Below are 25,242 nucleotides of genomic sequence, written 5' to 3' on the forward strand. Positions count from 1 at the left end.
TTCCATAACTGGAGAGGAAAGTGATGACAATTGTTGTTCTTTTGTGTGTACATAGTTAAGATTGGATTTTTGGGCCGGGCGCGGTGGCTTAAGCCTGTAATCCCAGCACTTTGGGAGGCCGAGGCGGGTGGATCACGAGGTCAGGAGATCGAGACCATCCTGGCTAACATGGTGAAACCCCGTCTCTACTAAAAATACAAAAAAACTAGCCGGGCGTGGTGGCGGGCGCCTGTAGTCCCAGCTACTCGGAGGCTGAGGCAGGAGAATGGCGTGAACCTGAGAGGCGGAGCTTGCAGTGAGCCGAGATCGCGCCACTGCACTCCAGCCTGGGTGACACAGCGCGAGACTCTGTCTCAAAAAAAAAAAAAAAAAAAAAAAAAAAAGATTGGATTTTTGTCATTGCCTCATCAAAACAAAAACTAGAAACCACTTAAGTGTGACTGATAAATGCTTCAAAAATGTTCTGTGTTTTTGAGATTATGGATTAAAAGCCTCAGCATAAAAATCACTAAGCTTGGATATTTTTTTAAAAGCATAATGTTTCTTAGCTTGTTTATATTAATATAAAACTGTAACTGTAAATCAATTTCTTGCATGCACTAAATATGGCATAACTTAAAAATTTTAAAAATATAGCGTAAAGAACTAACCTTCTACAGATTTTATTTATAAGATATGAGATCACACTTTGAGAAAAAAGTTTTAAGAAATGCAAGCTGAAAGAAACAAAAGAAGAAGGAAAAACCCATCACAGTTCTCGTAGATATTTAAATTGGAAAATAATCGTTCTTTTTCAGTGTCCCAGCAACTTTTTTATATCTATATTTTGTCACAGAAATCTTTCTGGCTTATATAATAATAAACATTATTTTATGAAGTAGTTAAGCCCTTGAAGGCAGGATTCTTTCTTATTATCTTTTACCTCTATGAAATAAGCATAGACTTTCTTTCATATATATATGTATATATTCAGTAAATAATTAAGTACATAATTACTGTCTGTAAATCTATCCATCTGTCTATCTATCTATAAATTTCTTAGGGACTCTGAGCAGAAAAAAATGCGTTATGGCCTAAGTACTTATTGTCACTGAGTATGAGAATTCTAGAGCTGGAGAAAACCTAAGAGAAACCTATATTTCTCTATCATTTTACACACAAGAAACTTAGACTTGCCTTACTGATTTTCAAAAGCAATGTGACTACTGATGGTTTCTCAAACGTGCAGCTTTGCAGTCATGTAGTTGAAGTCATGACAGATAAATTATTTTGTGCTCATCAGATCCTGTTTTATTTTATGGGTACAGAGGGATACTACATTTTCTGACTTCTTTTCAGTGAGATTGGGGCCACGTGACTCACATATAGCAGATGCTCTTTCCCAAGCCTGCAATAAAAACCCAAGTGTAAAGTCCACTTTGCCTTTGCAAGGTGATTTTAGGTCATCTTTTAAAGACAGAAACATTACGAGATGAAAGGAACTTGGATCTCTAAGTCACTCCTTGAGAAAAATTTTCCAAGGTGAGCTTCTTAACATGTCTTATTGTGATAGGGAAGAATTAACCTTGTTCCAAGTTAAGTGAATCAGATTTCATGTTTTAGTTGTTACTGCAACATAGTATAATCTATTTTGCCTAATGCAGAATTTCCTGGATAGTCAGATTTTCCCAAATAGTTGGAATTTCCACAAGTTTCCCATCTTTATGTTTCATGCTTTTATAGCAAACAACAATCCTTTTTTTTTTTCTGAGACAAAGTCTTGCTCTGTTGCCCAGGCTAGAGTGCAGTAGTGTGATCTGCAACCTCCATCTCCCGGGTTCAACAAATTGTCCTGCCTCAACCTCCCGAGTAGCTGGGATTACAGGCACAGACCACCATGCCTGGCTAATTTTTTTTAGTAGAGACGGGATTTCATATTGGTGAGGCTGGTTTCTAACTCCTGACCTTGTGATCTCCCTGCCTTGGCCTCCCAAAGTGCTGGGATCATAGGCATGAGCCACCACACCCGACAACAGCAATCTTTCTAGTATCAAGACACTTGTTTTATGCTCTCATGGTTTTATTTAGGTTATAAGATTATGTAAAAAATTATATAAGCAACTGGTTTGGGGAAAAATTATAGGTTTCAATTTTACCAGCGAATATTCTTTGAAACTATGTGCTTTTCTAATTGTTTGATATTTTTGCAGTATTGGTAAATGATAAAATATAAGGAAACCCAGAGGCTTCTTGGTAAAGTTTAGTACTTACTTAACAAATATATATTTCAGCTTTGACAATAATAAAAGATAATACTGTGTTTTGAAAATCACAGAAAATGGTATTGAAATATCTGTGCAATCTGAAATTTATCTGTATTGGCATTTTTATTCCAGTATTAAGTGATTTATTAAATCAACTACTTGAGATGAACATTGTCTCTGATTTGTCCTCATCTTTTATTTTTACTGGAATACAATTGTCCTGGGGCTAATGACTTAATGTTATATGAGGGTATTATATAACATTACAAGAAACCAGTGTATTTCTTGGAAAACACACACAAATATATACTCACATATAGATATATGTTTGTATCTGCATGTGTGCATATTTATATATATAATATACATATATGTATATACAGAGAGAGAATTTGGTAATTAAGCAAAACCAAGACACAAAAATGGACATAAAATGGCATTTCCTGTCTTGACAATTTCAAATTCTTCTGTAAATTATTCCACTATCAAGTGGGGAAAAAAGAAATCACAGGACTTATTCCCCATAATACATTATTAACCCTAAATACAGAATATTTTATGTAATTTAAATTTTAGCAAAATTAATAAAAAGTAAGCATATATAACACATCTTTAAATAAAAGCCTGTATATTTATTTCCTAAACAATAATTCACATAGTATTATTGTTATTATTTCAGATGCATGAACTTGAAAATAATTTTAATTACTTACGTGGCATTATAATCTTGGGGATGGGATTTATATTCTGTAACAATACTTTCCTAATGATCTATAAACATTTCTGAAAATATGAGAAATATGTGCATCCTATTAGCTTTAAATGCTGAGTGTCCTTGATTATTGTTATTTATTTCCTAGGGTTGCTGTAACAAAGTAACACAAACTAGGAGTGGCTTACAACAGCAGAAATGTATTCCCTTCTAGTTCTGCAAGCTAGAAGTCTAAAATCAAGGTGTCTGCAGAGCCATGTTCTCTCTGAACACTCTAGGGAGTAATCTGTTCCATGCCTCCCTCTTAGCATCTTCTGTTCCTAGAAGGACTTGGCATTCCTTAGCTTGCAGACACATTATTTCCATCTCTGTCTTTGTTGTCATCTCTGCCTTGGTTGTCATATGATGCCCTCCCTGTGTATCTCTGTCTATGTTGATTCTCCCCTTCTTATAAGGATATTGTATTGGGTTAAGAGTACACACTAATATGATTCATCTTAACTTGATTACATACACAAATAGTATATTTCCAAAAAATATTAAATTCATAGGTATCAAGAGATAAAACTCGAACATATATTTTTGAAGGGCAATTCGAATCATAGCAATCACGTATGTCATCTTAGTCAATTTCTATTTTGGAAAGCAAGTTTAAAATAATGGTTAGAAGCATGGATTCTGGCATTAGGTAAACCTGGCAGACATTCCCATTTTTTTCCTTATGAACTGGATATCTTAAGAAAGTTACTTAACTCTGTGGGCCTCAGTTTACTCACAAGTGACATCTGCTAACAATACTTGCTCAAAGGGTTTGGCAGATGATTAAATAAAAATGTGAATCCCTCACAGTGCCAGAGACATAGTGGATACATTTTAGTGTTTATTATTGTTTTAGCTGTTACAATCACTAGTTGAGTTTTACTCGACGTTGAATGGTTTCATAGAGAGACTGAAATTCTCTCTAATTTTTACATTATCGTGTGCATTTACCTACTTAATATGATAAGCATACTTTTTTGTAAAGTTTATTTGGGAAATTTGGCCAGAAATCAGTAACATTAATCAAAGTAGAACTAGATTATAATGTAGACAGGCAGACTGGTAGGTAGGTAGATAGGTAAGTAGGTAGATAGATAGATATATGTAGGTATATATAGGAAAGTATGAGATCAATAATTTCAAATTTTTAAATCCACTGCTCAAATTATCAGGGTGTTTAATACTTATGCCCTATGAATTCCTCTGAGAAGATTGGGAGTAATAGTTTATAATAGTTTCCAAACTCATTGCCCGTGGAATAACTTTTATGGCATATCTTGGGAAAGCAATGCTCCTTACAACATGCATTGAGAAATAATGTACAAAAATTAGATAATTGAAATGAAAAATAAGAGCGAGAACTGTGAATATAACAACATGGCTTAGATTATCCAAGTACTAATGAGCAGTCTAACCACTTAGACATACACTTTTACAGGTAAAACATTGCTTGATTGATTGATTGACTAATTGATTGAGATGGAGTTTTGCTCTTATTGCCCAGGCTGTAGTGCAATGGTGTGTGATCTTGGCTCACTGCAACCTCCACCTCCCAGGTCCAAGCAATTCTTCTGCCTTAGCCTCCTGAGTAGCTGGGATTACAGGTGCCCGCCACCATGCCTGGCTAATTTTTGTATTTTTAGTAAAAATGGGGTTTCACCATGTTGGCCAGGCTGGTCGCAAACTCCTGACCTCGTGATCCGCCTGCCTTGGCCTCCCCAAGTGCTGGGATTACAGGCGTGAGCTACCGCTCCCAGCCCGGATGAAATATTTTGGAAAAATAATCTCTTGCAGTGTTCTGGATGGCAGCTTTAGGGATTAGTTTTAGGGATATTACTGCTGAAATTATTTGAACTAAAACAAACAAAATGTTTTGGTTGACACTTCTTGATTCCTCTTTTTTTATCTTATTAAGACCATCAATATCTACTTGACTTTTTAAATTGTTTTGTATTTTTTTACATTGACATTAACACTCAACTGGTCTTTTTCAAGACAAAAAGTTATTTACTTTCAAAACAGCATGTATCTATTTTATATGTCATATTTTAGTTCAACAAGTTAAAGAGGAAAAATACAATGGCTAGAATTTAATAGACATAATATTCCCAAATTATATGCTCTCAAGGTACGATCTATTGGAGAAGTTAATATTCCAGTACACATAACTATAGTACGAAGCAAATGGGCCATAAAGGAGTCACAAGCAAAATGCTCTGGAGGATAGAAAAAAATTATTTTAAAGAGGCAAGGTTTGTGGAACTTGTAACTAAATGAATCCTGATGTTTAAAAAAAAAAAAAAAAAAAAAAAAAGTAAGAGGCCGAGCACGGTGGCTCACACCTGTAATCCCAGCACTTTGGGAGGCCGAGGCGGGCGGATCACGAGGTCAGGAGATGGAGATCATCCTGGCTAACACAGTGAAACCCCGTCTCTACTAAAAATACAAAAAATTAGCCGGGCATGGTGGCGGGCGCCTGTAGTCTCAGCTACTGGGGAGGCTGGGGCAGGAGAATGGTGTGAACCCCGGGGAACGGAGCTTGCAGTGAGCCGAGATCCGGCCACTGCACTCCAGCCTGGGTGACAGAGCGAGACTCCGTCTCAAAAAAAAAAAAGGAAGAACTGTTAAAATCAATATGAGGTTTTGAACTTAATTATGTAAGTACAGAATAGGACCTAGGTGAAATTATGATTCAGGCTTCAAGTACTGAAAGGGAACCCATCTGAAGATAGATAAAAGGAAATAGAAATAGGTTGGATCTTTATGAATTAGGTACCAAAATCAGGATGAATGTCTTGTTAATACAGGACTAACATTAAGATCTTTTAAAGTAAGGAACATGGTCTTACTTTTAAGACCCCAAATTTTAATTCTCCCCCCACCAAAAAAAGAGAAAAGAAAAAAAAACAACAGATAAATGATTGCTTTGCATTTCTTTGTTTTCTACCCAAAACAATATTATGAAACATTCAGAATCTACTGATAAAATAAATGACAAAGTTTTTTTCTTTTATGATAAGAATTTTTGTCAAACTTTGAAGATATAGTCCCAAAGTATTGTACGCACAACCATATGCCTCCTTGTAAATAGAAGTTTTCTGACCCTTGCTGAAACCTCACTGGGGCAAAAATAATTGGCAGTAATTCTATAGAACCATAAACGTATTGCTTATTTTGAGTCATGTTAATATGCAGTCACCTCTCTTGTTTTTAACTACAAACAGTACAAGCTGGTTCCATTTCTGGACAAAGCTATCAGAAGTACTTTGTAAGAATTTTGTGTTCTATTTGTGAAAAGGCACAATTATCTATTTATTTTAAAAAGGTGTCATGTGGCCAGAATTAGTCTAATATCAAAACTAGACTAAGACACTACTCAGAAAACTACAGACCAATATTTCTTATGAATGTAGATGCAGATATCCTCAAAAAAATATTCACAAATCAAATCCAAAAATCTATAGAAATAATTATACATCATGACCTGGTGTTTATCCAAAGTATACAACGCTAGTTCAAAATATATAAATCAATGAATGTAATCCATCATATCCCAGGCTGAAGTAGAAAAATACCAGGAGCATATCAATAGATGCAGTAAAAGCATTTGATAAAATGCACCCTAATTCATGATAAAATCTCTAAGCAAACCAAGAATAGAGGAGTGCTTCTTTGAACTGATTTTTTAAATCTACAAAAAACTACAAATAATATCATATTTAATGGTGGAAAACTAGGATTTCCTGCTAAGATCAGGAATAAAGCAAGGATTTGTTCTTATACTACTGCTTTCAACATCATTGATAATGCAATAGAACAAGAAAGAGAATTAAAAAGTATACTGATTGGGAAATAAGAAATAAAACTCTCTTTGTTTGCAGATGGCATGCTTTTCTACATAAAAAAAAAAATCAAAAGAATAGACAAAAACTTTTGGAACTAATAAACCATTATAGCAAGATTGCAGGATACTAGTTTAATATATTAAAGTCAATTGCTTTATTTTATGTATCAGCAGCAAACAGGTAGAAATTGACATTAAAACTACAATACCATTTACATTGGCACCCTTAAAAATGAAATACTTAGGTATAAATCTATCAAAATATGTATAAGATATATTGAGGAAAACTACAAAACTGACTCTAAAAAATCAAAGAAAAACTAAATAAATTGAGAGTTATTCCATGTTCATTGATAGAAGACTCAATATTTTTAAGATGCCAATTCTTCTCAACTTGATCTACAGATTCAATGTTATCTCAGTCAAAAGCCCAGCAATTTATCTTATGGATATTGACAAACTGATTCTACAGTTTATTTGGAGAGGAAAAAGGCCCAGAATTGTCAACACACTGTTGGAGGAGAAAAAAGACTGAAACTACTATGGGACTTCAAAATTTACTATAAATCTACAGTAATCAAGACAGTGTGGTACTGGTGAAAGAATATAAAACAGAATAACAGAACAGAGTCCAGAAATAGACCCACATAATATAGTCAACTGATGTTTGACAAAAGCCATACAAAGATAGCCTTTTTAACAAATGATGCTGGAACAACCAGAAATTCACATGCAAAGGAATGAACCCAGACAATGACCTCATGCCTTTCCTCAAAAAATTAACTAAGAATGGATCATAGCTCTAAATATTTAATGCAAAACTCTAAAACTCCTAGAAGATAACATAGAAGTAGAGGACTTTGGGATGGGAATGACATTTTAGATACTATACAACATGAAAGGCATGATACATGAAAATAAAGAATTGATCATCTGGACTTCATTAAAATCAAATTTCCCTTTATTATGAATTACAATATCAAGAGTATGTGAAGAAAAATCACACTGAGAGAAAATATTTCTAAAAGACATGCCTGACAAAAGACTGTTATGCAAAATAAATAAAGAACTTTTTAAAATCAACAATAAGAAAACAAGCAACCAGATTAAAAAATGAGGAAAGGACTAAACAGATAATTCACCAAAGAAGATAGACAGATGGCAAGTAACCATATGCAAAGATGTTCAATATCATGTATCTTTAGGGAATTACAAGTTGAAGCAGTAATAAAATATGACAAACCTATTAGAATGATGAAAAGTATTCTAATACACTGACAACACCAAATGCTAGCGAGTATGTGGAGCAGCAGGAACCCTTATTCATTGCTCTGGAAATGCAAACCAATGCAGCCACTTTGGAAGAGTGCAGTAGTTTCTTACATACTCTTACTGTGTGATCTGGCAACTGTGCTCCTTGTTATTTAAAATGTATGTCAATACAACACCTGTATACAAATGTTTGCTCCACTGTATTCATAACTGCCAACAGGAGGAAGCAGCCAAAATGACCTTAAGTAGGTGAATATATAAATATACTGTGGTACATCTAGACATTGGAATTTTATTCAGTGCTGAAAGAAAATGAGTCGTCAAGTCATGAAAAGACAAGGAGGAAACCTAAAAGCATATTATTAAGTGAAAAGAGCCTGTCTGAAAAGGCCACATACTATATGATTCCAATTATATAATGTTCTGAAAAATTCAAAACTATAAATATAGTAAAAATATCAGTGGTTTCTGGGGTTTGAGAGAAGAAGGAATGATTTAGCTTGGGAGAACACAAGGGATTTTTTAGGCAGCGGATTTTGTATGATACTACAGTGATGGATACATGTCAAATTTTTGCCCAAAACCATACAATATACAACACCAAGAGTAAACCCTAATGTAAATTATAGACTTTAGTTGGTAATGATGTGTCAATGTAGTTCATTGATTACAACAAATGTACCATTGTGGTGCAGTATATCCGTAGTGGGGAGGTTGTCCATGTATGGAAGAGGAAGTGTATGGTAACTCTCTACTTTCTGCTCAATGAACCCAAAACTGCTCTAAAGAATGAAGTTTAATAATTTTTTTAAAGGTGCACACAGATCAAAGAATGGCTTATTTTCAGTAATATCTGTTGTAAGACTTTTAGTGCGTTTTTTTCTGCAAAGGGAAAAAACAAATGTATGATGAATATTGTGAGGATGTGGGGGTCTGTAATGGAAAATTAACCTAGGTTCTTTGCAAATACTTGTGAAAAGTCAAAGTTAGACTCAGCAGTTATGAAGTTTATAAATATATGTTTATTTGGATTTTTCCATGGAATATTCACAAGTTCACTGGCATGTTGGAATGAGCTCATACTGGATTGTGTTTGTTATTAGTGTCTCTTCTCAACGTTTCATTTAGTAACACATTGGTAGCTTAAATATTTTTAAAATATTTACATCATGAAATTTGGCAAACTCTATGAATTAGAGACTTCTTTTTCTTTGGAGAGGGGGTTGAGTCAGTTGTTAAGTACGAACACACCAGTGAATCAATCCCACTAGCCTTTAAAGTTTCTGTTGTGGCATAGGGCCTGTCACATAGTTGGAGTTCAGAAATGTATGTTAAATTGATTAATCAGTTTTATAAAGTGATTTACAGTGATGTTATGATTGAAGCCAAATGAGAGAACTTAGTCACCAAAGGTGGAAGTGCATTTGAGAAAAGAGGGTGAAATGAGAGTTTGGTAGAGCATTTCTGGTAGGTAAAATAAGAATTAAAAATTTGGCACATTTTAACAGAAGAACTGAAATGGGAGAGTTCCCTAACCCCCTCGCGGGACTTGTGACAGGGGTGTGGCTCATTTGCTCAGCTGCTTCTAACTCAAACCCCTTATGGGAGGGAGAGCACGCAGGTGAGCAGGTGCAGGAGCCAGGGCAAGCACTTTTGGGCTCCAGCCGCATGTCAATGTCTAGGGGTGATACAGTGCTCTTTTAGCATTTGCCATCCGTGGACAGCTAAGTGTTAACCAGCTCAGTGGAGAATCAGGGTGACAGCCTTTTTCACCCTACCCTCTTGGTACCTGGGTCCTTGTCCACGATCCAGGATGAATCAGGTCACTCCGACTTGAAGGAAAGTGAATGCTGAGGTTTTATTGAGTGATGGAGGTGGCTCTCAGTGGGATGGGGAGCAGGAAAGGGGATGGAGTGGGAAGATAACCTTCTCCTGAAGCCTGGTTGCCTCTGGCTGGGCTTCTGTCCAAAATCATGCTGTCTGAAGTTAAACCATGTCTATCCGTAGTCTCTGACGCTCAGTTGCCTCTTCTCTCCACTTTCAGCTGTTTGCCTTTCCTCTCCTTCTCTGCTGTGCCGCTCTGCTGTTCTGCCAGTGGAACTTGGGGTTTATATGGGTACAGGATAGGGGTGTGGCGGGCCAGAGTGGTCTTGGAAAAGGCAACATTTGGACGTGAAAACAGGAATGCCTGTTGTTATTTAGGGCCATGGGTTTCCAGGCTTGAGGGTGGAGCCCTCACCAGGGACCCCACCCTCTTGCCTCCTGTGCATATCAGAACTAAAATGTAAATTCAACTTTGTGTGTTCTGTTGCAAACTGGAGGTGTAAAAGGGAGTCAAGGGTTTTGTATTCTAAAGAGAGTGGGCCAAAAGTTACTTTTTTTTTTTTTTAGAAGAGTAGTAAAGCTAAAAGTCAAAAGGCACAAACTGATGGATAATTGGGTGTATAAGTGGAAGCAGAACAAGTGTGGGAGTGTGAAAGTGTGCACTGTTCCCTCCCATCAGGGGACCTGACTGGGTTTCAAGGCTTCATTCTACTTCTTAGGTGGTGCCTTTTTTCTTGCACAAAGAAAAAAGGTAACTTCTCTGTGATCTATGTGCCTAATCAGTGAAACAAAGGTGATGAATTGGAAGGTCATTTCCAGCTGGAAAGTTACATGATTCATGCATGGTTCTTTGAGAGAAAAAAATTGAGTAAGTAGAGGATTAAAAAAAAAAAAGATAATACTTAGAGTAACAATGTTCATTTTTGCATGTATAAGAAAGAATCCTGAAAATGTTGGTAGATGGAAAAGATCTGAGGTAGAGAGTAAGTTAGAATATTTAAAAGAGGAAGAATATTTATAGACTATAATGAGAAAAAGAATATAAGTAGGGGTACTAAGGTTACAAAGGGATGAAAAAATTATTTCTTAGGAAAAAATAAAAACAATTATTAACAACACACCATCTAGTTGCTGTTCTAAATACTTTGTATAGAACATATCCTTTAATTCTTACAAAAATATAAAAGATAAAAAGGTTTCATTTCTATTTTACAAGAAAGTAACTGGGAGGTTCCTTGTCTAGGAACTGCCATGGAGACAAAGTTTGAACCCCAAATTCTGACTCAAGAATGTGTAGGCTGGTAGGCAGAAGCCTGTGGCTGGCAGCTGTTTGCTCATTCACCAGGCTGGTGACTTAGCCAAGCCATTTACTACTCAGAGTCTCTGGTCCCTTACGCATCAAGTAGGAACAATGTTTTGTTTCCCATCTAACTTCTCGAGCTATTATGAGGCTTACTTGAGAAACTGTGCCTGTAAAAGGTAAAGTATGATAGACATGTGGTGTATTTTTGTTAAAAATGGACAAACGGTCATTGAAATTTTATTTTAGGGGATAAAAATTAAGGGATTTAATCTGGAATGCCCTGCATTAATCCATTAAAGTAGACAAGGCCATGTGCTGAATACAAATAAATTGTATTGGAAACTTAAGGGGCATGGAAAAGATTTGGACAAATTAATACTGGATAATCCCCAGTAGTATTATATTTTTACTCCAGTTTGATAATGGGAAATTTGCCAGACTATAACAAAGGAAATTCCAGATTGTGATTTAGCGGAGACTTTTGTGTTGGCTTCAGTGCCATTTTGCTTTCTGTCAACATTCATACCATCTTAATATATTAGTGCTGTGTGTCAGACATCAAATTGCACTTGCAAGGGAAACAGATTTCTCATGAGATTCTGAACATTAGGATGACAACAACATTGGATACATATACACATGAAAGTTTTCTTTCTCAGTTTTCTCTTTTCTTCTTTGGCCCAAACAAGAAAATGTAGAAATAAAGCCAGAGGGATGTTAGATTTATTTTTGTGATTTGTTTGAACCTGAATATGAATTTGCTTCCATTTTTAATGATGTTGTTTAATCCTTACTACTTTACTTGTGTTTTTCTAATGCAGCAAATCTTAGAAGCCAGGATGAAAACAAGGGTGGGAAGCATTATTATTACTTTGTTGTTATTTTGTTTTTGTTTTTGTTTTTTTAAAAGAGTCTGTATGAGGGGGAAAAAGAGACAAAAGGGAAATTATGTCGATGCCCACCCACAGTTCCTCAACTGGAAAGCCCTCCTAAGTTAAAGTAATTAAAGTCGAGCTGGAGGCTGTGTATGTATAAACCCCAGAGATAGCATAAAAACAGCCTTTGGGCATCCTCTGAGACAGAGGATGTTCAATCAGATTCCAAGAACTCAAGAACATGTGTTTTACAAGGGAGAAAGCCAAAATACAAACTTTCCTGTAAGTACTACAAATACCATATGGAAAATTGATCCCATAAACTAAGAAGAAAACATAATAAAGGAATGATTTTTAAATCCCATTATGCCAGTTAAGGGATATATTCCAGTCTTTCAACCTAATTTCCAAAAAGTACAACCAAATTAAAAGGGAGGATTTGAGTAATAATTCAAGTACCATTTCTGGTTTTCTTAGCAAACCTTTGTACAAATGGCTACCCTGACTTGTTACTTGCAAACTAAATCCTTTTTCAAAACAGAGAGAAAGAGATCATTACTTTCATTGGTTTCCTGTATTATATGGTAGTTCAGATTAGTGTTTGTTTTCCTTCAAATAGAGCTGTTGAATGGTAGCAAATTTATCTTGCCTAAGTTGTAGAGAGCTTCCCACTGTGTAGGGATACTTGAGAGGCCATATTGTCTGAATTTTGGAAATTACTTATTGCATTTGTTTACAATTATTAAGGCAGAATAGAGTTCAATGGTGAGATCATAAACTATAATTAACATTAAGTCTGTTCTTACATAAAAGTATTTGTTACATGGTGTTTACTATAATTTCCAAATTATAAGGCAGGAATAATGACATTTGATCAAATCTTATATTTTTCATATGGCTTTATGCTTTGCTTATGGTTTATAATATTTAAAATTTTACTAAATATAAAATAAGTATAATTCAAATATACTTATATTTATTGTCTATTTTAGGTAGTCCTATTATTTCCTGGAAAATTATTTACGTTTTACCATTTTGTGCACTTACCTTTTGCAGGGATTTTTTTTTTTTTTTTTTTTTTTTTTGAGACGGAGTCTCGCTCTGTCGCCCAGGCTGGAGTGCAGTGGCCGGATCTCAGCTCACTGCAAGCTCCGCCTCCTGGGTTTACGCCATTCTCCTGCCTCAGCCTCCCGAGTAGCTGGGACTACAGGCGCCCGCCACCTCGCCTGGCTAAGTTTTTGTATTTTTTAGTAGAGACGGGGTTTCACCGTGTCAGCCAGGATGGTCTCGATCTCCTGACCTCGTGATCCGCCCGTCTCGGCCTCCCAAAGTGCTGGGATTACAGGCTTGAGCCACCGCGCCCGGCCTTGCAGGGATTTTTAAAAATAAAAAGCCCATTGTTTTTAGCTCATAAAATTATCCCTCTAGAACACATTTGCCGTTATTTCTGTCTTGTACTCTGTGAATACCATGTACTCTGAATCAAATTTTGTATTAATCTTTTCATCAGGATTCCCACAGTATGAAAATAAGGTAAATTTGAACTCTGTACCAGAACGAACACAGGTTTGTGACTTTAATTTATCAAATGAACTTTTGATTTTCCTTAGTAGATCTCTGGGCTGAGAAATCTTTCTCGCTGTGGAATGTATGTAGTTCTAGTCCCAGTGAGAGTACCAGCTTTCATGAGTTTTGACTCTGCACAGACTTTCCAGTCTTAACTTCTTGTCTCACACAGTCTCAGTGCCTAGTGTCCCATGATCCCTGAGCAAACCATAAATGCCAAGCCTTTTTACCATTTGGGCCATGTGCAAAGCTGCCCAAATTGAGCCTCCAGTGTCCACGCAAAGTGAGTTTGCTCTGGCTTTCAGTTTCTTCTCCATGGGTGACATCTATAAGCTTCCCCTTCTAACCTGTAAATTCAATTCCATATGCTCAGATTTATCATTTCAGGTATTTTGTAATAGAAGATTGTGATAATTAATTTTATCTGTCAACTTAACTGGTCTAAGAGATGCCCAGATAGCTGGTAAAATATTATTTCTGGGTGTGTTTGTGAAGGTGTTTCTGGAATAGATTAGCATTTGAATCTGTAGATTGAGTAAAGGTCTGCCTTTGTTGATGTGGGTGAATGTCATCTAATTCACTGAGGGCCTGAGCAGAAAAAAAGGTAGAGAAAGGGTAAATCTTGCTCTTTTCTTGAGCTGGGGCATCCATCTTCTCCTGACCTTGGACATCACATCTCCTGATTCTTAGACGTTCAGACTCTGAGACTTGTACCAGCAGATTTCCACCCCACCCCCTCAACCCTGGTTCTCATGCTTTTGATAGGGGGCTGACTTATATCACTGATTTTCCTAGTTCTCCAGCTTACAGGCAACAGATGGTGGGACTTTTCAGCCTCTCATAATTATGTGAGCCAATTCTCTATCTATCTACCTGTCTATCTATCTATCTATCTATCTATCCATCCATCCACCCACCCATCTCCTATTGGTTCTGTTTCTCTGTAAAATTCTGAATAATGTAAAGAGGCTTCTGTCAGATTTTTGGAAACGAAAGCCCGAAAGGACATTTTCATTTAATTCATAAAATTGACTTCAAGTACACAAAATTGGACATTCATGACTCACTGTCATCATTGTTATGCTATGGCCTTCTTTCATTAGATAAGTCATTTTTATTAAAAATTAGTACCTACCATACAAAATAATACCCAAGATCTTGATGTTGTGTAAAAACAATGGTAAACAGCAATGCAGTTGCCAAAATGAAGAAATTATGGTGAAATGATCAGTAGTAACACCCAGCAATATGCATGGAACCTAGCAATATGCTATTTGTTTTTTTATTTAATGACTTAATTAAAGGGGAAGATTAGGCTAATAATTCAAGCACCAAAAGATTGCAAACATACACACTTTGTAAAGTTATAAAGTTAAAACAAAGCAAGACAATATTGAATACTAGTTTCAGGATGAGGGTTGTATTTGATGATGGTATTATTTTAAATTTGTGCAAATTTATGCAGTGTATGTAAGTCAAGGATTTTAGGGTATGATAATGATATCTTGAAGGCAGGTAGAAGAATGAAACAATGGGGGCAGGACAAACCTCATAATTAGGCATATATTATTTTCAAACTCCTTTCTTTTCTTTTTTGTTTTTTAACCTTTTATTTTAGGTTAAGGGTATATGAGCAAATTTGTTATAATAGGTAAACTGTGTGTCATGGGGGTTTGGCACACATGTAATTTTGTCACCCAAGTAATAAGCATAGTACCTGATGGCTTATTTTTTTCCTGATCATCTCCCTCCTCCTACACTCCATCCTCAAGTAAGCCCCAGTGTCTGTTCTTCTTCTCCCAGTATTATTGTGTTCTCATTGTTCAGCTTCCACTCATAAGTGATGACATGTGTTACTTAGTTTTCTGTTCCTGTGTTAGTTTGCTTAGAATGATGGCCTCCACCTCTATCCATGTTGCTGCAAAGGACATAATCTCATTCTGTTTTATAGCTGCATAGTATTCTATGATATATATGTACCACATTTATTTCTCCAGTCTACCATTGAAGGGCATTTAGGTTGATTCCATGTCTTTGCTATTGTGATTAGTGCTGCAGTAAACATATGTGTGCATGTATCTTTATGGTAGAATGATTTATATTATTTTCGGTATATACCCAGTAATGGGATTGCTGGGTTAAATGGTAATTCTGTTTTAAGTTCCTTGAGAAATTGCTCCACTTATTTCCACAATGGCTGAACTAATTTACACTCCTAGATACATGCACACGTATGTTTATTGCAGCACTATTCACAATAGCAAAGACTTGGAATCAACCCAAATGTCCATCAGTGACAGACTGGATTAAGAAAATGTGGCACATATACACCATGGAATACTATGCAGCCATAAAAAAGGATGAGTTTGTGTCCTTTGTAGGGACATGGATGCAGCTGGAAACCATCATTCTTAGCAAACTATCACAAGAACAGAAAACCAAACACCGCATGTTCTCACTCATAGGTGGGAACTGAACAATAAGATCACTTGGACTCGGGAAGGGGAACATCACACACCAGGGCCTATCATGGAGAAGGGGGAGAGGGGAGGGATAGCACTGGGAGTTATACCTGATGTAAATGACGAGTTGATGGGTGCTGACGAGTTGATGGGTGCAGCACACCAACATGGCACAAGTATACATATGTAACAAACCTGCATGTTATGCCCATGTACCCTAGAACTCAAAGTATAATAATAATAATAATAATAATAATAATAAAACAGTATATAAATGTTCCCTTTTCTCGGGAATCTCATCAGCATCTGTTATTTTTTTGACTTTTAATAATAGCCATTCTGACTGGTGGGAGATGATATCTGTGGTTTTGATTTGCATTCATCTAATGATCAGTGATGTTGAGCAGTTTTGCAGTGTTTGTTGGCTGCTTGTATGTCTTCTTTTGAGAAGTGTCTGTTCATGTCCTTTATGCACTTCTTAATAGAGTTGTTTATCTTTTGCTTATAAATGTATTTAAGTTTCTTATAGGGTCTGGATATTAGACCTTTGTCAGATGCATACTTTGCAAATATTTTCTCCCATTCTGTAGGCTGCCTGTGTACTCTGTTGATAGTTTATTTTGCTGTGTGGAAGATTTTTAGTTTAATTAGATCACATTTTTCAATTTTTGCTTTTGTTGAAATTGCTTTTGATATCTTTATCACAAAATATTTGTTCTTTCCTATGTCCAATATATTACTGCCTAGGTTGTCTTCCAGGTTTTTACAGTTATGGGCTTTACATTTAAGTCTTTAATCCATCTTGAGTTGATTTTTGTATACAGTATAAGGAAGGGATCCAGATTCACTCTTCTGCATATGGCTAGCCAGTTATCCCAGCACCATTTATTGAATAGGGAGTCTTTTTCCATTGCTTGCTTTTGTCACCTTCGTGAAAGATCAGATGGTTGTAGTTGTATGTCCTTATTTATGAGCTCTCTATTCTGTTCCATCAGTCTATGTGTCTATTTTTATACAAGTACCATGCTGTTTTGGTTACTGTAGTCCTGCAGTATAGTTTGAAGTCAGGTAGCATGATGCCTCCAGCTTTTTTCTTTTTGCTTAGGATTGCCTTGGCTATTTGGGCTCTATTTTGGTACCATATAAATTTGAAAATAGTTTTTTTCTAGTTTTGTGAAGAATGTCATTGGTAGTTTAATAGGAATGGCACTGAGTCTTTAAATTGCTTTTGCATTTTAATAGTATTATTCTTCCTATCCATGAGCATGGAATGTTTTTTTCATATGTTTGTATTATCTCCGATTTCTTTGAGCAGTGTTTCGTAACCTCTTTATTTTCAACTCAAGCAACATTATGTAAAATTTAAATATTACCACACTGCTTTCAGCCCTCTGTGGAAGTTCTTTTTACTTTGCAGCCCCAAGCAGTTCAGGAGTATATACCATTTGTGGGATTGCACACAAAAGTGTCTGCTTCAAGCTAGGGAGGTATTAATGTCCCTTTTATAGGCTCATTATGACAGAAATAACCAGTAATGATGAGATTAATTCATAGCTCCATTATTTCATTTGAGACAGATACACTGGTTAGAGCAGATATTTTATGGTACCATACAAAAATAAACTGACAATATTGAGATAAAGATGTCTCACAAAAATTTCGTAACCACAGCATATGCCATTTGTCACAATAATGGATAATTAAATTTTTGAAGGAAAATCTTATTGTGATTTAAAGAAAAATATAATTAAGAAGGATTTTTTAATTCCCTTTTCTCCAGAGAAAGGAAAGATTATTGAATATTTGGTGAATGTCTGTAAAAGGTAAGATAGTTAAATGGATAAAAAGAACCCTGGAACCAATTGCAAATTAATATTCTCTCCCTAAGGTCCAGAATGTTCTGTGACCTCTGCCTTCTCCCTGGTCTTGGAGTTTTTAGGAATAGACTAATTATTAAATACCTTTTCAATAAAAGCAGGTTAACTTCCAGTCAAGATCACATAGTCCATTTTCTCCCTGCTTCCCTGCCAGATGAAACTGTGAACCCTGGAAATAACACAGGAAGCAACTAGGAAGAGCTTTGAAAGACGGGAAGAATATATTCCTTTTTGGAACCCCAGGATTTGAGGAACAATAATTGTTCCTCAATAATTGGCGTAGCACCTCACGTCTTCCCACCCAACAGGAGAAGGTAAACCAGACTTTATTTCCTGAGCCCAAATCTAGGAGCAGAAGGCAGCCTACTTAAACTCATTTCTCCTCAGGAGGGAATGGGAATCCTTCTGACAATGTCAGGGATGTCCAAAAAAAATCGAGGATTAATCAGGATTTTCACCAACAATAAGCAGCTGTTAGAAGCGCTCTCTTGAGGCTAGATCTCTTACAAACAGACACCAATGTAGGTAAACTGAACCAGCAAAAGACACCCAACCACTATAAGTGGCCAGCCCTGGGACACCTTTCAACCTCATAGGCCTGAGACTCTCCTCCCCCTCCTAGGGACACTGGGACAGCAGAAGACACTGCAAGGGGGAATTCTTAGTACAACAAGAACCTGGCCCAGAAAATGGTCTGTGTCTCCTAAAGGCAAAAGCAATGCTTTTCAACATAAAAAGTGCCTAGTCAAAGGAGCATCTTCATGTATGCCTGTGACTCCTCTCTTCCACCAGCAAACACTGGGGCAAGTGGGAGTAACTAGAAAGATGCAGACAGAGGCATCAGACTTGGAAGACACTTTGTCCCTGTGGGCTTCAGATCCACCTCTTGACGGAGCGACACCCAATGGGCTGGATTGGGAAAATCCTTTTTACCACCTCAGAAAGGACCAAAAGTGAACAGCAAAAGTCCCAGTGGCACCAGATATACAAACTAGACTGAAATAACATTGCAAAGCATCTGATAATTAAACTAGTCTTTGGGAACACAGCTCACAAAAGTGAGCAATGCCCTGTGTGTTAAACCTAAACATGACAGCTGTTGCTACAAAACAATTTAACTAGGACCCAGAATCTTTTTAGATAAGAGACAAAATATTCAAGATACAATAGAAAATCACCTGTAATACAAAGAAGTAAGAAAATCACAAATGGAATGAGAAAAAGCAATCAATTGACTTCAGCACTGAGTTGAATCAGATTTTGAAATTGTCTGAGAAGGATTTTAAAACATTTGTCATCAATATACTTCAATGTGTAAATACACATTAAGTATCAGTATGGAATACAACTAAAACAGTACATAAAATTAAATTTATATCAGTAAATGCTAAAAATGAGTAAAGTTTCAAATTAATAATCTAAATTACTATGTCAAGAAACTAGAAAACCAAAAACAAACTAAAAATAAGAAGACTGTCAAGCTTGGTCCATCTGCTAGACCATTTTACGTACCCATCAACAAAGTGTGAGTGATTCAGTTCCACAACATCCTCACCTGCATTTGGTGTTGTCACTATTTTTATTTTAGTCATTCTGATAAATGTGTAGTGGTATCTCATTATGGTTTTAATTTGCATTTCCTTAGTGACTAACAAAATGTTGAGCATCTCTTCCTATGCTTATTTGCTTAAACTATGCTTATTTGCTTAAATGACCACATTTCTTTTATTCTTTAATGTATGAATGCTGTTTATACCTAATACTGACCTGCCATTTGTATTTATCAACCTATCTGTCCTTCTTCATTTAACTTTCAACCTCTCTGTGTCCTCATATTTTTGCTATGTAAAAAAGTCTTTGTGTAACTCTGTAGTCTAATTTTTAAACTCAATATTGTGGTCTGTATTTTTTTCATTGGCAACTGAGTACATCTACATTTATTGTAGTTGTTGATATATCCGAATTTGACTTTTATGATCTTAGTTGTACTTTCTAATACCTTTGTCTTTTGTTCCTTTTCTTATTTTTTTTCCCTTTTTGGTACACTGAATTCTTTTCTGTTTTTTCCCTCCACTGGTTTCAAAATAATACATTATATTTTTATCAGTTAGTGGCCACCCTGAAAAATTTTCTTGAACCAGTCAGAATGAATCCATTGAATAGATAAAAACCTTACTCATTTGAACAGGCAAAATTTAATATAAAGAATTTTACATAAAAAGTACAAGTAAGATTATACAAGTCAATTCAAATATATCGAGAACCACAATGAATGTAAATAAATGCAACTTGCCAATTTAAAAATGCAGACCATAAAATAATATACAGTTTAAAATTCAATATAAAGATGTTTTAACTAATAAATGGTAGTTAATTACAAAGGTGCTATAAGAAAACACTAAGTGTTTCAAAAATAGCAAGTATAAAAGAATAGCTACTAACTCTAGGCTCAGGAATAAATGACAGTGAAAGCACTAAAAGATTAAGAGAGGGCCTCCCTCTCTAACGCTGAGAATATTACCTCTGGAGGAGGGTGTAGCTACTACAAGAACATGCAGCCTCTTAATGGTAAAGAAAACTGCCAGAAGGTTCTGGCCCGAACTGATCTTTAGAAACAGACAGAGTACCTTGAAGACACAGCTGGCATTGCCAGGAAAGTAGTCCACCAATGCTGCTCTGAGACCATGCCTGAGGTTGTAGGTCAAACTACCAGTGGAAGTCATTTCTTGGAGTTGCTTGGAAGCTACTAGGTGGGGAATGTGAGCTGATAGTGGGTAGGACACAGTCTGAGGATTACTGGAATCCCATGACAAAAATAAATAAACATATATATATATGATTATAATAAATGGAGGATTTTAACTGAGAAGAGAGGCATACTTCTGAGGGTTTTTCTTGGTACTGTAACTCCAGAACTCTCTTTTCACAAAGCCTAGAACTATATCAGTTAGTAAAGAGAAATGTTCAAAAGTTAGAGCGCTCCAGCTTCACAATCAGGGTAAAAAGAGTGATTTGAAGCTGAAAGACAATAATTGGAAAACTGGTATAAAAGCTTAACAAACATTCGTATTAAATATTGAAAACTTCTCCCGGTCAACTTCAAAATCTTACAATAGTTAAATTACGTTTGTCTCTTTGATATACATATGATTAATATGTATTTCAATGTTTGTAGTTTTAGTAACACTATTTACTTATTTTTATTATCATTGATTGTAAGCAGAAATGGAAAGTTGTATGTTTAGATGTACCAACACATTGCCCCGTTTCTTTGCTTTTCATTCTTTCTTCAAGTTCAGACATTCCTTCTGTGATGATTTTTTCTTTTCTTCACATAAATATTTATAAATGCCTTTAGAATGTAGGAATAGTAATGATAAACTCTTTTTTCATTTCATTTTAAATATTCTTGAAAGATAATGTAATTAACACAAATTAATAGTAGCAATCATTGAGAAGTCTGCAAATACTACTTCTGTTAATATCTTTTCTTCTTTAGTGTTAGTTTTATGATGTATCCTGATATCGATTCTTTTTTAGATATACTGCTTCAACTACCTTCTGCTTTCTATATCTGTGAATTTATCTGTTCTTAAAAATATATGGTCACCATGCTTTCAAACAGTGCATATTTTCCTTCCTTTTCGTTCTGTAGAACTTGGATACCAGTTAGATATGAGACACTCTCATTTGGCTCTCCATTTCTCTTAATCATTCCTCTTTATTTGTATTTCCTTTGTACTGCATTCTCTGCAATTTCTTTACATTTACATTTCAATGTAATGATTATTTCATTGACTATGTTTTGTCTACTGTTAACCTATTCATTGTGTTAAACCATTTTTTTTAATTTCCAAAAGTTACATTTCTTTTTAAATATGCTTGGATCATTTTTTATAGTCTCTGCTTCATTTTCCTGATAGTCTATGTTTTACCTTTTAATAATTTTATATTTATCTCTTAATAATTTAAATATATGAAGCACTTAGAGGCCTAAAATCCTATTGGTTGTGTTAGCAAATGCTCATTTAATGGGGCATTTTCCTCTATGAGATCTTTGGTTTTGATTCATATATGAGTGATCTAATGGGAATCCTGGAGTGAAAGTTAAGGATGCTTTCTTCCAAAAAGAGCTTACTTTTTGCTTCTGTTTTGAAACAGGGCTCACTACCCATTAAAAACTACTGTAATCTTCTTCAAGAAGCCTTCTGTACCTGGTTTTCAGCTCTCTCATTTCCTGCTGCTTCAAATCTGAACCTCAGGATCGAAGTGCTGATAAAGTCACTGGCCAGCTTTATCATTTACTTACAAATTTGAGTTGCAATTTCTCTCTCTCTCTTTTTAAAAAAATTCCACCTGACCATAAAATATCAATACTATATATCCCATGGTATGCATTAATCATTATATTTTATCTAGAACCTCTTTATTTGTAGCAGTACAGCCATTCAGAGCTGCTGATCTGATTACCATCAAAAGCAAAATTCTCAAATAGACTTTTTGATTACTTTAATTCAATTAATATATACTGGTGATAGTACTACAACCTGCTGTTTGGAAATCATTGGTGAACACAGTCAACGGTACTTAAGAATATTTTAGAGTGAAAATTATGTATTTTGATTACAAATTTTAAAGAATTATCCCCCACTCTTCTTAACTTTTTATCTGATGAGCATCATCATTTTTTTTTGAGTTTCCATTTGAGATTTTTAAAGGTTTTTCTTAAAAAAATATTGATATATAAAATTTAAAGAGATACTTGAGTGCATGTTCCAGATGATTTGTTTTAATTGCTACCTAAATATTTTCTCCATGCAGATAAAAAATTTTGTTCTCACTAACTTAGTAAAAATGGGAACCCAAATCCAAGAGCTACATTGATGTGGACAATAAATTGTTGACTTTAGACCTCTACTGAAATTTCATGTAAACTAAATGAAATTTATCACATGAATAGTAGTGCTAATATAGCTCTTGTTGATTTAGATTATTAGTCTGCAAAGTTGAATCATGACTTGTATCATATTAGGTATCATACATTATCCATCATACTAGTGTTAGAAAAAATAAAGCCATAAAGCACTCACAAAATATAGTTTAGAGTGAAAAATCTGTCACTTTACAAAACGCAAATACAAAATTCATATAACAAATAGAAATACTTGAACAAAAATCTAATTGGGGAATTGGAACAATTTAGGAATCCATAACTATCATTTTGCATCTTGAACTCTACTGCAAAGACTTAGAATTTTCCATCAAATCCTCAACCATATTTTCTAGTATTTATTGGACAATTCATTGAAACAGTGACCTTACACATCCTGCACATCACAATCAGATGAGTAGCTTGCTCAAAACAAATTGTTGGAACCCATCATAGGCCTATAAAATTAGAATCCTTGGAAAGCTGGTATTTTTAATTTTTAAGAATGTAAGAAAATTCCAGAACAGACAATTAAAAAACAGTAGACTAGATAATCTCTAACTTAATTCTTATACTCAAATTATGTGAAATAAATTGGATCTTACATTAACCAACAATTGGACATATATTTATTTAGTAAAATTAAAATAGAAACATAATTATTGAAAGGATTTGAGGATTTCTCATTTGGCCATTTATAATGGCCAAAAAGCAAAGAATAATAAATTGTAATTTGTTTCTAGCTGAAGATGAATTTCTGTACTGTATTTCTCCCCTACTTCCTGTAAGAATTATTTTCTAACTGCTGTCTCTTTCTGTGCTCTAAAAACACTCAGGTGATTGATTTAGCATACAGAATTTTTTAAAGATTTAATATATAAATGTTTTATCTCACAACTAGAATGTTCACTTTTTGGAGTCAGGCATATTGCCATATGGTATTGTTTTTCCACAATTTCTAGAACAATATTTAAAAAGTGTACAAACACATTATTAATGTACAGTAGTTTTATATTATGGATTATATGTACAATTACTTACATATGTAATACTGCAATTATATTTAAATATGATTTTTTTTATTTAGCAGAGAGCATGTTACATTTACGAACAAAAGCAATCAAGCTACTATTGTCCAGTTTAGGAACTTGGGAATTCTTTGGTTTGATTGATTGTGCACCACTGTACCAGAAATGCCTTCTGGGATCTCCTTCCTTTCCAAGTCACAGCTTATGCTCTTCACCAGAGATCATAGCTATTCTCATTTATAGGAATAATAAATGTACTATATTGTTCTCCATTTGTTTTGAAACAAGAAAAAGCACTTAACTTGCCTTTACACAAAGACATCTCCCTCACTCTTCTGTCCATGTCTTAAAAATACATAATTAGGTTTTTATTTTTTTTATTTATTTATTTTTTATTTTTTTATTTTTTTGAGACGGAGTCTTGCTGTGTCGCCCAGGCTGGAGTGCAGTGGCCAGATCTCAGCTCACTGCAAGCTCCGCCTCCCGGGTTCACGCCATTCTCCTGCCTCAGCCTCCGGAGTAGCTGGGACTACAGGCGCCCGCCACCTCGCCCGGCTAGTTTTTTGTATTTTTTTAGTAGAGACGAGGTTTCACCATGTTAGCTAGGATGGTCTTGATCTTGTGACCTCGTGATCCGCCCGTCTCGGCCTCCCAAAGTGCTGGGATTACAGGCTTGAGCCGCCGCGCCCGGCCTGGTTTTTATAATTAGTATTTTATTCTCTGGTATCCCCAAGTATCCCCCCATGTGCATATGTATCTATAACCACAAACACACACACAGTTATAAATATATACAATTATATATGTGCAAATATATATTTGTATAAGTATAAATAAACATATAAATATAGACATACAAATATATATCTAAATATAACAGGTACAATATATACACATAGATATGTATATAAATACATATATATGCATATATACGTACCAAAAGATAGAGAGAGACATCTATAGGTGCAAGAGAATAAATGCCAATAGAAAAAGAAACGTCTTTCGGTGTTAAACACATTTACTTGAACTGTGTTTGGAAATGATGAGGCTTTAATTCCATATATATAAATTTAGTAGGGAAGAAGACATGAATAGTTAGAAAAGATTTGAGTAGCTACATTTTTAAAAGCCCCTCAAATTTTGTTGTACAGACCAGTTGATGACTTCTAATCTAGATAATCTCTAAATTTCTTCTAACTTTCAAAGTCAATAAAATAATTTGAGTTTACATTAATTAATAACTACATTACATTTATTCTTAAATATG

This window comes from Theropithecus gelada, chromosome 3 (genome assembly GCF_003255815.1).
Source record: "Theropithecus gelada isolate Dixy chromosome 3, Tgel_1.0, whole genome shotgun sequence".
Taxonomy (NCBI): domain Eukaryota; kingdom Metazoa; phylum Chordata; class Mammalia; order Primates; family Cercopithecidae; genus Theropithecus; species Theropithecus gelada.